The sequence below is a fragment of the Taudactylus pleione genome, unplaced genomic scaffold, assembly GCF_031769625.1.
Source record: "Taudactylus pleione unplaced genomic scaffold, aTauple2 ptg002353l, whole genome shotgun sequence".
In the NCBI taxonomy this organism is placed as follows: Eukaryota; Metazoa; Chordata; class Amphibia; order Anura; family Myobatrachidae; genus Taudactylus; species Taudactylus pleione.
The window spans coordinates 38,690-57,302 of NW_028286741.1; the positions used below are offsets into that span (position 1 = coordinate 38,690).

Genomic DNA, 18,613 nt, shown 5'->3' on the forward strand with positions numbered 1-18,613 from the left:
ATTAAAAAAAATGAGAAAAAGTCCAAATAAATTATTAACAAAAAAAGTGTGCTTACCTGCCATCAGTATGTTCAGGATTGCGGTGTTTTACATGGTCTTTCCTCTGTTCGTCCATTTGAATTCTAATTGGCTGCTGCCAGGTGTGTCTTTGGGGGGAAGGGGGTGTCAGGTTCAGAGATGGGAAAGTTAAGGGGGGTTAGAGGCACACATGGGGAGGGAGTGGTCAGAGGCACACTTGGGGAGGGGGGCAGAGGCACACTATTGGAAGGGGGAGTCAGAGGCACAACTTTGGAGGGGGTTCAGAGGCAGACTTTTGGAGTGGGAGTCAGTGGGAAGGTAGCTGGCGAGAGGCACTCCTATGGAGGGAAGGGCAGCATGCATTACAATTACTCTGGCAGTGCAGAAGTATGTCAGGCCCAGGACAGTAATGGAGGAGAACTAAGCAGGTGGGAGGAGGAACATCTGGGCGGAGTTTGGGGCGGGAAAAAGGTAGAGCTGACTGCTGGGATTGCCTTACTTGTCTGAATGAAGCCAGCCTGCTATGAGAGGGGGGACCGGGGATGCTACTCAAGTGCTACAAGCAGTGCGGAAGTGGGATCAGTGTGATGTGCTGTGGATCCCCTGATAACAGCTCTGCACGGAATGGGTGGGTGGCGGTGGGTGGGCATCCAGCGGGGGTCAGGAAGCACAATGCTGGACTATGCAGCTTTGATGCTGCAGAGACCACCTGGCAGGGGCGGAGTACGGTTCCCGATACACACTCGGGATTGGCAGTCAGCGGCACACTGAGCAGCCTCTGTCACTGAAACCGGAAGGGGATGGGTGGCTGTAGAGGCACACTGTCTTTGCAGCATGTAATGGATGCTGCAGAGACCTTCTGAAACAGGCACCCGGCACACACAGGCGGGTGGGGATTTGGAGGCACAATCATGCTGGAGTCTGGTCCTCTGGCTGGCTTTAGTGGCTCTGCATCAGAGACTGACAGCTGTGGCAGTAGCGGGGCCGAGCATATAGCTTGGGATGCTCAGCCCCTTCCAACTAGAAAAAAAAAAAGGTTTATTGCTTGAAGTGCCGGTGTGCCATACCGTTGCATACCGGCACACTTCGAGCACTATATATATATATATATATATATATATATATGTTCTTCTATTTTGGTTGATGCTATGTTTTCGCTTAGAAGGTGTTTATGTGATCTTTCCTTTAAAAGGTTGTATTTTTTTCAATTATTCAACCAATTAGGAATAATACAGACACACCTTAACCAGGATTATTTTAGTGAATTTTCAAAGATCACGGTAACAGGATGAAATCCTTGAGCCAGAACCAATAGTATCAGAATCGTTAAGCACCTATCATTATCTGACTCAAAAGGAACTATATTCAAGCGCCAAAATTTTTTTACATTAGTAACTCCCTCACTCAATAAGAGTTATCCTTTTAAATTTTAAGAGTGGTTTTCTCTGTTTGTCTGTCCTAATTACTTTATCCATTTAAAAAAAATGTAAATGAAAAGGGACATTTTCACAATTAATTTTCAACAAAAAGAGTCTTTATCTCATACACAATATGAATATACTGACAGTAGGGTCTACCACCAATCTAACAAATATTGATTTTAGTGATTATATACTGTAGAAATTGTAGGTTCTAATACTATCACATAATCTAAATTCCTAACGATTGCGGATGTCAATTTGTCTGTTTTTACACAGAGTAATCTATAAAATTCTATGGACTCAATCCAAATACATGAGATTTACTCGCGGGTGCAAGTCATCGTGACAACGGGCGCCCCATAGAACTCTGAGCAAAATTATGCAAATTTGGACTTGGAGTGAGCCGTGAGGGGTGCAAGGTATCATTGCTGGTGTATTTAACACAATTACTCCTTTATATATATATAAATCTGATGCACAGAGTAATATGTAAGATACTATGACGGATCTGCCACCTAGATACCTCTTTATATATACTAACTAAGCCTAACCTCCCCCCGGTGGTGCCTGGCCCTAACCCTCCGTTCCCCTAGCCTAAACCTAGCCATCTCAGTGGGAGTCTAACCCTAAGACCCTTAGGAGCCACTAAACCTAACCCAACTCACCCCCGTGACTATGAGCTCCCGATGCCCAGCTTACCTATGCTTGGTATGCCGGGTGCCGGGATTTCAGTGTGGGGCTCATGATTAGTCCCATGTGGGGCTTTCACTGTCAGGAAGCTGGCAGATGACATTTTGACTGCCGCCTTCGACTACATCCCATAAAAACCTGATGTACAGAGTAATATGATAGATACTATGATAGATCTGCCACCTAGATACCCCTTTATATATACTAACCTGATGCACAGAGTAATATGTAATATACTATGATGGAGCTGCCACCTAGATACTCCTTTATATATAATAATCTGATACACAGAGTAATATGTAATATACTATGATGGAGCTGCCACCTAGATACTCCTTTATAGATACTAACTTGATGCACAGAGTAATATGTAAGATACTATAAAGGAGCTGCAATGTGTATACCTCTTTATATATGTTAGCCTCATGCACAGAGTGGTATCGACAGTTGAATGTCAGCTAGGGTTTCATGATAGACATTGAAATACTGACGCCTATCATAATCCCAACACCGGAATCCAGGACAACATGGGCCAGAACTATGTAATTCCGGTGCACCCATCCTCTTAGCTGGGCGGGGGGAGGGTTAGGTTTAGGGCAGTTAGCGGGTTAGCATTAGGTTTATTTGGGGGGAGGTTAGGGTTAGGCATCCCTAGGGGGGAAAGTTAGGGTTAGGCACCCCCAGGCAGAGGTTAGAGTTAGGCACCCCCTGGGAGGATTAGGACTAGGGAGCAGTAAGGGGGTGATAAAGTAGCCTCAGGGGAAGGTTAGGATTAGGCACCACTAAGGGAGGCTACAGTACTTTCCTACCTCTGTCTGTATCTTCATCTTGTTGGGGAGCTGCTGTTGGGATTTGAACCTGCGGCTAAACAGCTACAGACTTTTCAATCCCATTCCACACAGAGTAATATGTAAGATACTCTGATGTAGTGGTCATCTAGATACCACTATATATATATACTAACCTGATGTACAAAGTAATATGTAAGATAATATGATGGAGCTGCCACCTAGATACCCCTTTATGTATACTAACCTGATGTACAGAGTAATATGTAAGATAATATGATTGAGCTGTCACCTAGATACCTCTAAATATATACTAACCTGATGCACAGAGTAATATGTAAGATACTATGATGGAGCTGTCACCTAGATACCCCTTTATATATACTAACCTGATGCACAAAATAATATGTAAGATACTAAGATGGAGCTGTCACCTAGATACCTCTTTATATATACTAACCTGATGCACAGAGTAATATGTAAGATACTATGATGGAGCTGTCACCTAGATACCCCTTGATATATACTAACCTGATGCCAAAAATAATATGTAAGATACTATGATGGAGTGGTCACCTAGATACCCCTCATATATATATATATATATACAGAGCAATTGCGTCTGGCACTCCTTATGGCTAAAAAGGATGTCCTGCCTCTGGTGTCTACAGAAGGGGATATAGCTGCTTCCCTTCCGAGACTGCAGCAGCTGTGACATCATTAGTGAGACACCCACCATGATAAAAACTACAAGGCTACAAGTATGGAAGCCTGGAAGGGTTACAATACATATAAAAAATGGATGTTAGAGCAGTATAGGTGCTAACCAATGGTAACAGTGCCATCTAGTGGATATAATCCATCATTACAAGTCTGAAAATACTCTTACTAATTATTACCATATATGACAGCTGCAAGTTACGATTATATCAGTATGGAAGCTACAATTGAAGTCAGATTACCTCCATATTAAACAAATTCAGAGATCATGTTAGGAGAATCTGGATGGATAATATTTAAATAGACGACATAGACATCTACAGTATAGTAGAGAAAGATAAGGATAGAGAAGGCAAGGGAACAGAAACCATTAGACATCTTGGTGTTGAATAAACCATATTATAGGAAGCATTGCAGATTCAGTTGCTCATTTAACTCAATCGGTGTCATGGTACCTAGCCTGTATATCCATTTTGTTTCACATCTTAGCAACTCCCTTGATCTATTGCCAGCCCTGTATTTTGGGGGGAACAAAATCAATTATTCTATATCTCAAGGAGGATAAGGTATGGTTGGCTTCAAGGAAGTGCATTGCCATAGGTTGATCACTACTGCCTTTGTTTAGAGCACTACAGATTGCACTTCTATGCAATGCCATGCGCTCCTTAAACATGCGTTCTTTCTTTCCAATATAATATTTGCTACAAGTGCACGAAATTACTGGAACATGTCACTTAATGGCAAATTTCCAATTTAGAACCTGTTAATGGGTGACAAAATGTGTCTCTACTAATCATATAGCTGCAGGTTGTACACTAACACTAACTATATAACCATTGTTAAGGTAAAACTTTTTAAGTATTGATAACAATTCAAAATCTACATAATACTATCTCCAAATATATGTGTATATATCAATATATTCTTATGTATAATGTAATTACTGTACCTTACTCTGGAGATTCTTCTGTCTGTCTCTTTCTTACTCCTCCATCCAGCTCTCCAACCAGCAACTAAATCAGCAGCTCTTCCAACAGCTATCAGTAGCCTGATACAGAATATTTATAGTCATTCTCCCCCACCTCTCTCCAAAGTTCCCAGGATGACCAGAAGGAATTCTTACACTGAGAGGTGACACATAAACATAGCAGCTTCTCATGCCTAGCTCATTGTCTTGTAAATGAGGTGTAAATATTCCTAAAGTCACTTACTACAATGGGAAAGACTGATTACACTTTGGCAGGGGTAACACCTTGCATTCTAATTAGATCATAGCAGCCTCTGGGATCCTGTTATGTCACCACAAAGGCCTTTTGTTTAAGAGTCACCTATTGTCTGGGAGTTTTAGTAGAAAGACCTTTTCTACATATAAGCAGGAACCTCACAATGAGTTTCTATTAATAATGACCTCAATAGATATATGTATAGCATAAGTCAAAAGTTTGTACAAACTTGAATATTGACGACATTATGATATAAACACTTAATATGAAATTCTTAGACTTACATAAATAGTGAAGGTGTGTCTATGTACACATTTTTTCAAATGCTCCCCAAGAAGTAGTTTTTATTTAGAACATGAGTAAAATTTAGAGGTGGAAAATGTTGGGCCACAATGATTTAATTGTATCTTTTGTTCATAAATATTTCATTGATGTAGAAGTCCATAATACTGTATGTCAAGCAGAGCTCACATTATCACAGATAGACAATCCATGATTATTTTAAGAGATTAAGGTCGGACAATCTGGGAAATTGCAACAACTTTGAAAGTTTCATCAAGTGCAGCGGCAAACTCCATAAAGCGCTATCATGTTACAAGTTCCCATGAGAATCACCAAAGCAGAGGCAGAAGATACATTTATTAGTGTCACCACCCTTAGAAATCACACATTAATAGCATATTAGATTATAGGCCAAACAAATACTAAACTGATACTTTTCCACCAAAAGCCCAGGTATGTCCTTGGATTTTTAAATCAGCATTTTGCTGGGTCGTACCCGACTTAGACCCTGTTGTCACTGAATCCTCTTTCTGGGTTTTTCACGGTCGCCTCCATTTCCTCTGCAACCTGGGTAACTTCAGCTAAACCTGTGGATGTCATTAAAATTGTTCTTTTTTCAGACCATTTTTAATAACATCCACATTTAGTGACATTTTAAATGACATTCTTTATTGTATATAATTATTATTTATGTTTTTTATTATTTATTTATTTTAATTATTCTTATTATTATTATTTATTGTTGAGTATGTGTGAGTGAGGGGCTCAATAGGTGCAGCATAAACACTTATGCCTGATGATATGGCTTAAAACAACTTGTTTATTTTAAGTATAAGTACAAATGCACAAAACCACACAAACAGGGTGGTTGTCAAAAGCATAAAAACGTATGCAAATTTAGGTAATGTCAAACGCATTTCATCCCTCCTTGGGACTTTTTCAAGGGCAAATCATCTATGCTGTGTCCTTACCTTGTATATATACCTGGGTAATCTGCTAATTATCCCCGAATTGTGGTGATGAGCCACACTTCCGGGTTCCGTGGTGTGTGCATGTGCATTGCGCGCCTGTGTCCATTTTGTGCTAGGGGTTGAATGGGCTCCAACAGTAACAGCACTCACATATCTCCTCCAATGTAAGTCCAAAGGAGATGTCCTGGGATCATGCGCTGTCCTGTGCATATCACTGACTGCACATCTGCAGCGGTGGGCGCGGCCATGTTTTGTGTGGTTGTTTAGATACTTAAATCGATGTGTTTGGAACACTGTGGCCTGTCTTATTAGCAGCAGTAACGGTGGCCATTTTGGATAGGTTTATATGTTGAACTGTAGTGTGGAAGTCTCACTTATTGTTAAAGATTTTTAACGATGTACAGTTCCTTTATAATAAGATTATATGAAAATTAGAATGGGATAGAGGAAAATAGAAAAAAAAATTAAATGGAATAAAATAAAAGGTGTATATAGAATAAAGTAAAATAAAATGCAGGATATGAAAACACACACAAAAATTCAGCGGATGCAAATAAAAATAAAATAAGATACAAATAGAAATAAGAATAAAAATAAAAATAAAAAAATCTGGCAAAACAAAATTATAGTGACTTTTGTCCTATAGTCTTCTTGTGATCATGATAATGAGAATATATGGAGGATAAGCTATATACTCAGTCTAAGGATCTATATTAAGACCTTCAGGGTGTAGTGTTTGTAAGTCATAGATCCATTGGCTTCTACATTATCTATTTTCTCTGTTATTATCTATTGCCTTCTCTCCAGTTGTAGTGGATTTTGTCTATGCCCACAAATTTAAGATATTTTGCATTAGAGTTATATGATGTTTTAAAGTTTTTCTGAGACACTGTGATTTTCAAATCCTTTCGAAATGTTTCTACAATGTTCATAGATCTGTGTTTTCAAGGTTCTTGTTGTGCATCCTATGTATTGCAGTCCGCATGGACATTCTAAAATGTGAATCAAGTTATCACTGTCACAGGACAGGGCCCCTCTGATCTTGAACTCTTTTTTGGTCTGATTGGATACTATCTTACAGGTTGGTCTCGTGCTTATATAACCTAATTTTGTGCAATTCCCTCACCTTCCGCAGTGGTAAAAACCCTCTCAGGCTGTTTCCTTCAAGAGTACTCTGTGTGGTTCCCTTGTCATTCTTAAGATGGTTACAGACTAATTTTTTCCTAATATCAGGGGCTTTCCGAAAAACTACGTCTGGTCTATCTTGCAAAAATGTATTGAGGCTTCTATCCATTGTCAGAATGTGCCAAATATGCTCAACCATGGATATCTCAAAACCTGAACCATTAGGGAGCCTTGAGGATTGCATTTGAGAACCTATGGTCTAGTGTGTGGGAGTAACGATAATTATTTATTTGCTCCCACACACCAAAAATGTCCAAAATTTTTTTTTCAAACTAGTTGGGTAAATCAAATATGTTTGATTTTTCCCAACTAATTGTTCTAGTGTAGGGGGAAAGTTCCCCCTGACTGAACAATAAGTGAGAAGACACTGGCCATCAATGTCTGCCTACTTTTGATACACTCACCTCTTATAGCTCCTCGTAGTGCCGCCATTACCAATGCTACTGCTGCCTCTCTGTATCCTGGCCTAGTAACCGCTAGGATTGATGGAGGGCTAGTGATGTTGGCACCCATTCCCCCAGGCAAGAGCTGTGTGCTGGCTGCAGGGAGAGAGACAGCAGCATTCCGTGCAGTACTGGCAGCACCTGCACCTTTGATTTCCCCTCAATACCAGTGGTGCATGCACCATAGATTCTCCCCCCAATACCAGCGGCACCTGCACCTCCAATTCCCACCCCAATACCAGCAGCACATGCACCTCCGATACCCACTCTATACTGGCAGTGCATGCACCTCTGATTCCAACCCCAACAACGGCAGCACCAGCACCTTGGTTTTCTCTCCTACACAATACTAGTGACAACTGCACCTCTGATCACAGGAGCAGTAGCAGGTGTCAGGACAAAGGGCAGTGTGTCCAAGAGCCCTTCTCTAGGCACCAGCATATGCAGTAGTGTGGGTAGGGGGGCAGCTTACCTCCAGATCCTTTACACCCTCCCGAATGACATGGAGGATGTGTGGTGCAGAAAAGTGTTTGTGCTGGTGCTGTGGTAGGGAAGGATCAAATGCCGGGCACCCATAGCAGCATTGCCTACAGTCCTGCTGCACAGTACCTAGAGACAGAGAGAGCAACTATAAGAGCTGCAGGTAGATGCTGACCATGGGACCCCCTTAAAGTGCTGACCTGGAACTTAGTTGCAGAACTTCAGGGATCTAGTTGCCGTTGCAGTCATCTATGAGTTTTAAGATCATGGATTGTGACTATGCGGGAGTGAGCAGTTTTGATGAACATTGCACAGTGTCACCATCCTGCTACAGTACATGTGCAAAACTCAGTACGGACATATAGAACCCACCAGGGCAACTTCATAGCAACTTTAAGATTGTCCACCCTGTGCTACAGGATCAGGGGCATCAGTAGTGGGTCCTACAAACTACATATCCTTATCTCCTGATTTATATGCATGTGCTGTGGCCAAACCCCGCAATACCCCTTTATATTACACTGAGATAAATCCTAAATCATGTTGTTTTTTTTGGCTATACATATATATATATATATAAATATATATTATATATATATATATACACACAATCCTACAGGTCCACACTCACTCCATTTCCCTGAACATCTGCTGGGGTGCTGTTCTAAATCCTTGTAGCTAAGGGATCCATACAAATTCATAAGAGTAAGGGATGCACTCACCAGACTTAAAAGTATCAAAATGTGTTTATTCCAACTTCAAAAGTGTGTATTTAGTACATCAATGTTTCAATACACCCATGGATCTTTGTCAAGATGTAAAGCCAAAGGCTCCCTATGCTTCTAATATACCCCAGCCATACAAAGATCCCACCCCTAATTAAGGTATAAAACCCACCTATAATAAAACAACAGATGCCCAGTCACATAACACAATGTTTACATCCACATACCAGCTCCACTCCACTGCCACATGCTGTGCCTTGGTTAGAGTACTCACTTAGAAACTTCCAGCAATGAGTATCCCATATAGAAATCCAGAAAACCCAGCACTCCATGTAATGTACAGCAAATGCTCTGGTGCACTCCAAGGTTGTAAATTACAGCCACATGTGAGTGGCACTCTGGAGACTTTTCAATAGTAATTAAAAAACGTCCTTTAATCCTACATTTTGGGTGTTACCCCATTGTCAGGGTCAAGGAGAATGAGCATATACATAAAACAACATACTCAAATATCCCCCACCAATATCATATATATATATATATATATATATGTATGAGTGTATATATATATATATATATATATATATTATATTATCTTTGACCATCCCAACTTCTACTACGTTCAGCCACTCTCCCCCTGCACCATCACAGCTCCCGTCCAGCTGATCCATTTTGACTCTCATTCGGCAGTGTACCCAGTGTCAATTATATGTATGTACAGGTTGAGTCTCCCATATCCAAATATTCGAAATACGGAATATTCCGAAATACAGAATTTTTTGGGCTTGACTGAGAAAATGAAACCTTTGATTTTTGATGGCTCAATGTATGCAAACTTTGTCTAAAGCACAAATTATTATAAATACTGTATAAAATTAAATGCAGGCTGTGTGTATAAGGTGTATATAACACATACATGCATTCTGTGTGTATATTGGGGAGTCATTCCCAAGATATTTCATTATGATATGCACATATTCGAAATACAGAATATTCTGTTATCCAAAATACCCCTGGTCCCAAGCATTTTGGTTATGGGAGACTCAACCTGTATATATAAGTGACCCTCTTTCAGCACCAGAGAATCCTTCTTTTTATATCTATCTGCACATAAAGGTCTGGGAAACCCTGTTTTCTCTTTAGGCTGCAGTTATAGGGTAACCTCTGACCTCGCCTATACCTATTTATTTTATATACTGTTATGGGATACAGGGAATCAGTGGCTTAGTTGCACCATGTTACAATATAATGCAGAGTACTGATAATACAGTAAAAAGAAGGTACAGTAAGACAGCAATAGGAAGGTATGAGGGAAAGAATAAGGAGGGATAAGAGAGATCAGAGAGGAGACCTGTAGGGTGATACAGGGCAGCATGTAAGGTTCCTATTGAAATATCCAGAACACAAATCTCATAAGGCCAATTCAATTAGATATGAGGTTTGTGAACAACAATTACAACAGCATGTAATCTCTATCAGCTTCCCCATGACACCCCCCTCATAGCCCAATCTAACCATGGAATCTTGCTTTTCTCTTCCCAGGCCTGAGGGTCTGCAAACATAAATCCATGAGTCCTGTGTTACTGTGAGTGAGGCATATAGCTGCACTTACTCATGGAAGAGAGAGTAACATGTAATTGAATAGACCACATAGCAGAAATCCCAGTACTGAGAGGAGCTGCTGGAAATCTTTACTGGATAAAATGTTCTTTCCTTATCTAGTCCCAACCCCTGCATGAGCAGAGCAGCTGTATATTATAGAGATCAGCTGCATCATCATCACTTGTACCAGCCCCAAAGATTTTTCTATCACATTGTTATACCTATTTGTCACTTTCCTTACTATATTTTATATTTCACTGATATTTTATCATTTGGAAAATCTTCCATTTATGAAAATACAATAAGTTATATAATAAACCAGTGCACTACACCAAGAAAATGATCTCTCTTATTTGTCGTATACTATTGTATTAGTTGTTATTAATAGCTCTGCCCAGTGCACCTATTCCAGCCTGACACACCTGTATCTATTTCTGTGCAGGCCCAATGCATGTGCACTTGCAGAAGGGGGCGTGGCCTAATGCTCATGACGCTACGCTCCCAGGTATATGACATTTTGGGGGCATGACTGCATGTTATACCCCCATTCACATCACACTGGGGTCTTGCCCAAGCAGCCCTCAGCCTCTCTGGGTACAGAATGGATGACACAAGCATTCATACAACTATCACAGCTGCTTGGTGACACCATCTGAGGGTGTGACACCTACATAGCAGATCAGCTCTGCTATATTGTTGTGCCTGCCTCAGATGGTGCCACCTGGTGCACCCCCCTAGTGATGCGACTGGCACCGCTTTATGCCATTATAGTGAAAAATTTAATTTTCAAATAAATAATAATTTCTGAAAATTTTGGAGGTGTCACCATACACATTGTTTATTACATTACACTGGTGCAGAGGATAAGATGTAGATAATTCTCCTCTCCAGTCTTTTACAAGATTGATTTATATAAAACACTTGTCACATTCAGAAAATAAAAATGTCCTCACATGTAAATATGTGAAGAAATGCAATTTAACTTATTTAAGAAACACATTCTACATTCAGGGCCTTAGAGAGTGTCCTCATGTGATTAATAAGTGTTATTTTACTACAAAAATAGTTGCAAAATTCCCTCCTGTGTCACTCCTCTGATGTATAACAAGATTTGACGAATTGGAAAAACACTTGCTGCATTCAGAACATTTAAATGGTTTTTCTCCTGTGTGACTTATCTGATGTCTAACAAGATGTGACTTATTGGAACAACACTTGCTGCATTCAGAGCATGTAACTAGTTTCTCTCCTGTATGACTCCACTGATGTCTAACAAGATTTGACGAATTGGAAAAACACTTGCTGCATTCAGAGCATGTAAATGGTTTCTCTCCTGTGTGACTCGTCTGATGTATATCAAGATTTGACTTATGGGAAAAACACTTGCTACATTCAGAACATGTAAATGGTTTCTCTCCTGTGTGAATCCTCTGATGTATAACAAACTGTGACTTAGTGGAAAAACATTTGCTGCATTCAGAACATGTCAATAGTTTATGTCCTGTGTGAATCCTCTGATGTAGAACAAGAGGTGACTTAAGGGCAAAACATTTGTTGCATTCAGAACATGTAAATGGTTTCTCTCCTGTGTGACTCCTCTGATGTGAGATAAGATGTGAGTTATATGTAATGATTTTGTCACAGATGCGGTTTATCTCCTGTGATACTCATCATATATTAGATGAGAAACAAATTAGCTGTAAGAGGTTTCTCCGATCCAGAAAATGAGAATAGATTTTGGGAATCCTTTAGCGGTGTAAGAAGAAATAGCATCTTTAGTTGGCTTTATTAGAGAATAATGTCCCTTTACCAAATAGTCTTCATGGGAATCCTGCTTTTTATTTGTCCTGCAAGAAAAAAAAGATTAAAGATTATATTTAAAATCATGAATGTTACTCAAGTAAAATGACTTATACAGTAATAGTGTAATTTTATTTACAGAACATGATATTTATTTAAATACACTAAAAAAAATGACTTAGCTATTTACTCACCCCCTACCCTGACCATAGATGGGTAACACATGATACAGATCCTGTCACACCTACTGTCAGGTGATGCATCAGAACAGGGCTGGATTATAGGTGGGGAGGATGGGGCCACATATTGGGGGGCCCCCACACAGACACAAATATTGCCCTGACCCGGCCCACTCTACACCATCCCTGGATTGAGTGACTCCCTGAAGCATCGCACAGAATTTTCAATTATGAAGGCATCACCCTACTCACCTGCCAGTTGTGAGTCAGCTATGCCACCAATCTACTGGTTATACTGTTTTGGTTAATGGTTTAAATAAATCAGGACTATGCAGAATACCAATGATTCTTACCTGCATGAACCTATATATAATTGAAAAGAATATGAAATACCAAAAATAGGATAAATACTACCGCTACATGTGAGTCTAAGGAGTAATTTTACTAACAATCAAGATTGCTCAAGATGACTATCTCGGGTGATTTAGTCCTTTTTTTCCATCTCTCAAATTTACTTTTGCCCATCTCAGGTGAGATGTCTCGATCGATTTCATTCAAATCGGATGAGATAGCAAAATCAACTTAAATCACCATTGGGCCAATTCGGAAGCTCTTTTCATCTAAAATATATATCTCTCAAAATTACCAAGAATTAAGATGAGCTGCGAGAAGATCAGAAGCATACACAAATCACTGTGATTTCTGTATGTGTCTGCCTGTAAATAGTTAAAATACGGCTAAATTTTTTTAAAAAAAGACGTAGGGTCACCCTAAAAGCCTAACCACATTGGCTGGAACCCACGTGAAACCAGCCAATGAGCAGCTGCTACATGTAAAGCTGCCACTGATTGGCTAGTGGCCTGTGAGAAATTACGGCTGATTTTGGCCAATGGTCATTTCATGAGGTGTAAGTACATGTAACAACATATACTTACATCTGTTCGGCATGGTTTGGGTAAGTCACTTTGTTGTTTTCACAAGACCCTGGATGCTATGGAGAGTAGCGCCAGGATGTATGTGAGTATAGGATCTTTTTTGCAGGTCCATATACATGGATTTCTCCTTTGGACAAGTGGACCGAATGGCTGGAACAAGTAAGTGTGTGATTAAGGTTTGTGTGTATCAAACTTGTTCTATCAATGGTGTGTGTTGTGTCTTTATTGAACCATTTATTTTCAAGTGGAGATATGGATGCCGGCCAGCTGCTTTAACTAGTAGTTCCACAAGTGCCAATGGGCAGGCATGCTGGCACCTGTAAATCCACTGTAAAATACACTTTATTACCCCCATACCCACTGCTCCAGGGGTGCGGGGAAGAGCCCCAGGTTATAGACCAAGCCTGGGGTGCTCAGGAGAGGGGTGGCACCATCTTGTGGGGGTCCCCATCTCCCTTGAGATCCCTGGCTTGGCCTGACCAGCTTGGAGTGAGAATGCTTTGGCCCTGGAGACCCGGTAATAGGGTCTCCTGGCTGTGGCATTACACCCCGGACAGTTTGGGTCCGGTGCTGTTTAAAAATATAGAGATACCCCTATGCATTTTTTTCCCCTGTATTTAAAACCTGGACTTGGCGGCAGCCAGGTGCTGGTTCCTAAATCACGGTGGAACCCTACTCATTTTGTTCCCCATAAATTTTGGAACCAGGCCTGGCTTACAAGTTCGGGGCTGATTAGGCATTTGGCGGGGACCATACATAATTTTTTTTATTTAGTTGAACCCGTTTTTTACAGGTACAAGAAACAAGCAGCTTACACATATCTCACTGATTTGTGCATGCTGCTCTTTCGGGAGAGTTAGGCAGAAAGAAAACTGTGCAATCTATGGCCAGTAACCTGCAAAATGTGCAAATCGGGAGAGATAACTCACTCAAGCTTGATTACAAGTTTCCCCCCCCCAAAAAAAAATGCCCTAATTCACTATCGCCCAAATCAATTTGAAACAAATCGCCTGTTGGTAAATTTGCAAAATAAAAAGTGAATAAATCACCCAAGTTCAGGTGAGGTACAGTACAGCGAGATTAATCTCTTTGCAAATCCAGACCATCTCGATTCTTAATAAATTTACCCCTTAAAGTTATAATTGGACCATGTTGATTTAAATTAAATGGCCTGCTATATGGTTCAGACATGCAGACTCTATACTCACAGCACAGCACAACACAAGCATCAATTATATATCATGCTATTTATCATATATATATATATATATATATATATACTGTGTATATATATATATATATTTATATATATATAATATATAATGAATATATGTTCTTCTCTTTTGGTTGATGCTATCCATGTTTTCGCTTAGAAGGTGTTTATGTGATCTTTCCTTTAAAAATTTGTATTTTTTCAATTATTAAACCAATAAGGAATAATACAGACACGCTTAACACGATTATTTTATTGAATTTTCAAAGATCACAGTAACAGGATGCAATCCTTGAGTCAGAACCAATAGTATCAGAATTATTAAGCACCTATCATTATCTGACTCAAAAGGAACTATATACAAGCACCAATTTTTTTTTACATTAATAACGCCCTCACTCAATAAGAGTTATCCCTTTCAATTTTAAGAGTGCTTTTCTCTGTTTGTTTGTCCTAATTACTTTATCCATTAAAAAAATTAAATAAAAGGGGCATTTTCACAATTAATTTTCTACAAAAAGAGTCTTTATCTCATACAAAATATGAATATACCCCTTTATATATACTAACCTGATGAACATAGTAATATGTAAAATACTATGAAGGATCTGCCACCTAAATTCCTCTTTATATATACTAACTAAACCTAACCACAACTCGGTGGTGCCTGACCCTAACCCTCCCTTCCCCTAGCCTAAACCTAACCCTCCAGGTGGGTGTCTAACCCTAAGATCCTTAAGAGCCCCTAAACCTAACCCAACTCACCCCCACAGCTATGAGCTCCCAATGCCCGACTTACCTATGTTTGGTATGCCGGGTGCCAGGACTTGGGTGTGGGGCTAATGACTAGTCCCATGCGGGGCTTTCACTGTCAGGAAGTGGGCGGATGACATTTCGACTGCTGCCTTCCAGACTACATCCCATAATAACCTGATGAACAGAGTAATATGTTAGATACTATGATGGAGTTGTCACCTAGTTACCTCTTTATAGATACTAACCTGATGCACGGTGTAATATGTAAGATTATATTAAGGACCTGCCACCTAGATACCTCTTTTTGTATTTACCTGATGCATAGAGTAATATGTAAGATACTATGAAGGAGATGCCACCTAGATACCTCTTTATATATACTAACCTGATGTACAGAGTAATATGTAAGATACTATGATGGAGCTGCCACCTAGATACCTCTTTATATATACTAACCTGATGTACAGAGTAATATGTATGATACTGTGAAGGAGCTGTCACCTAGATATCCCTTTATATATACTAACCTGATGCACAGAGTAATATGTAAGATACTATGAAGGAGATGCCACCTAGATACACCTTTATATATACTAACCTGATGCACAGAGTAATATGTAAGATACTAAAAAGGAGCTGCAATGTGTATACCTCTTTATATATACTAACCTGATGCACAGCGTAATATGTAATATACTATGAAGGAGCTGCTACCTAAATATCCCTTTATATATACTGACCTGATGCACAGAGAAATATGTAATATACTATGATGGAGCTGTCACCTAGATACCCCTTTATATATACTAACCTGATGCACAGAGTAATATGTAATATACTATGAAGGAGCTGCTACCTAAATACCCCTTTATATATACTGACCTGATGCACAGAGTAATATGTAATATACTATGATGGAGCTGTCACCTAGATACCCCTTTATATATACTAACCTGATGCACAGAGTAATATGTAATATACTATGATGGAGCTGCCACCTAGATACCCCTTTATATATACTAACCTGATGCACAGAGTAATATGTAAGATACTATGATGGAGCTGTCACCTAGATACCCCTTTATATATACTAACCTGATGCACAGAGTAATATGTAATATACTATGATGGAGCTGTCACCTAGATACCCCTTTATATATACTAACCTGATGTACAGAGTAATATGTAAGATACCATGAAGGAGATGTCACCTAGATACCTCTTTATATATACTAACCTGATGCATGGTGTAATATGTAAGATACTATGAAGGAGCTGCCACCTAGATACCTCTTTTTGTATTTACCTGATGCATAGAGTAATATGTAAGATACTATGAAGGAGATGCCACCTAGATACCTCTTTATATATACTAACCTGATGCACAGAGTAATATGTAAGATACTATGAAGGAGCTGCCACCTAGATACCCCTTTATATATACTGACATGATGCACAGAGTAATATGTAATATATTATGAAGGAGCTGCTACCTAAATACCCCTTTATATATACTGACTTGATGCACAGAGTAATATGTAATATACTATGATGGAGCTGCCACCTAGATACCCCTTTATATATACTAACCTGATGCACAGAGTAATATGTAATATACTATGATGGAGCTGCCACCTAGATACCCCTTTATATATACTAACCTGATGCACAGAGTAATATGTAAGATACTGATGCTGTCACCTAGATACCCCTTTATATATACTAACCTGATAGCCAATATTTTTTTACATTAGTAACTCCCTCACTCAATAAAAGTTATCCTTTTAAATTTTAAGAGTGGTTTTCTCTGTTTGTCTGTCCTAATTACTTTATCCATTTAAAAAAAATGTAAATGAAAAGGGACATTTTCACAATTAATTTTCTACAAAAAGAGTCTGTATCTCATACACAATATGAATATACTGACAGTAGGGTCTACCACCAATCTAACAAATATTGATTTCAGTGATTATATACTGTAGAAATTGTAGGTTCTAATACTATCACATAATCTAAATTCCTAACGATTGCGGATGTCAATTTGTCTGTTTTTACACAGAGTAATCTAGAAAATTCTATGGACTCAATCCAAATACATGAGATGTACTCGCGGGTGCAAGTCATCGTGACAACGGGCGCCCCATAGAACTCTGAGCAAAATTATGCAAATTTGGACTTGGAGTGAGCCGTGAGGGGTGCAAGGTGTCATTGCTGGTGTATTTAACACAATTACTCCTTTATATATATATAAATCTGATGCACAGAGTAATATGTTAGATACTATGACGGATCTGCCACCTAGATACCTCTTTATATATACTAACTAAGCCTAACCTCCCCCCGGTGGTGCCTGGCCCTAACCCTCCGTTCCCCTAGCCTAAACCTAGCCATCTCAGTGGGAGTCTAACCCTAAGACCCTCAGGAGCCACTAAACCTAACCCAACTCACCCCTGTGACTATGAGCTCCCAATGCCCAGCTTACCTATGCTTGGTATGCCGGGTGCCGGGATTTCAGTGTGGGGCTCATGATTAGTCCCATGTGGGGCTTTCACTGTCAGGAAGCTGGCAGATGACATTTCGACTGCCACCTTCGACTACATCCCATAAAAACCTGATGTACAGAGTAATATGATAGATACTATGACAGATCTGCCACCTAGATACCCCTTTATATATACTAACCTGATGCACAGAGTAATATGTAATATACTATGATGGAGCTGCCACCTAGATACTCCTTTATATATAATAATCTGATACACAGAGTAATATGTAATATACTATGATGGAGCTGTCACCTAGCAGCACCACTGCACTCGGTCCCTGCCGACTCCATAAGCTGGATGCCACTGGTCCTTCACGCCGCCACCAGAGCTCAGCTAATTCTGTCATCATGGCCGGCATCCAGAGACATACACAGTGAGGCACAGAGAATCTCTGTGCTTGTGTGTGTGGTGCTGGTCGCTGGCCACGAGGACGTCATCACGCGCTGCACGCTGGCTCCGCTTGTGCTTCTGGGAGCCTGAGGGAGAAGAAGAAGGAGCTGGATGGACTATGACTGTGAGTGTTGCCAGAGAGAGGACCATTTATTTAGCAAGTGTTCACCCCACTTCCCAGATACCCCAAGTGCAGTCGAGGACGAGAACAGAGGGTAAGTAATGCACAGTGCATAGGGAGGGGGG

General features: G+C 39.9%; 1 pseudogene; it reads right to left on the reverse strand.

Annotated features, from left to right (window-relative positions):
• Nucleotides 1-18,613, reverse strand: part of LOC148431377 (uncharacterized) — a 45,916-nt pseudogene that overhangs the window by 4,118 nt on the left and 23,185 nt on the right.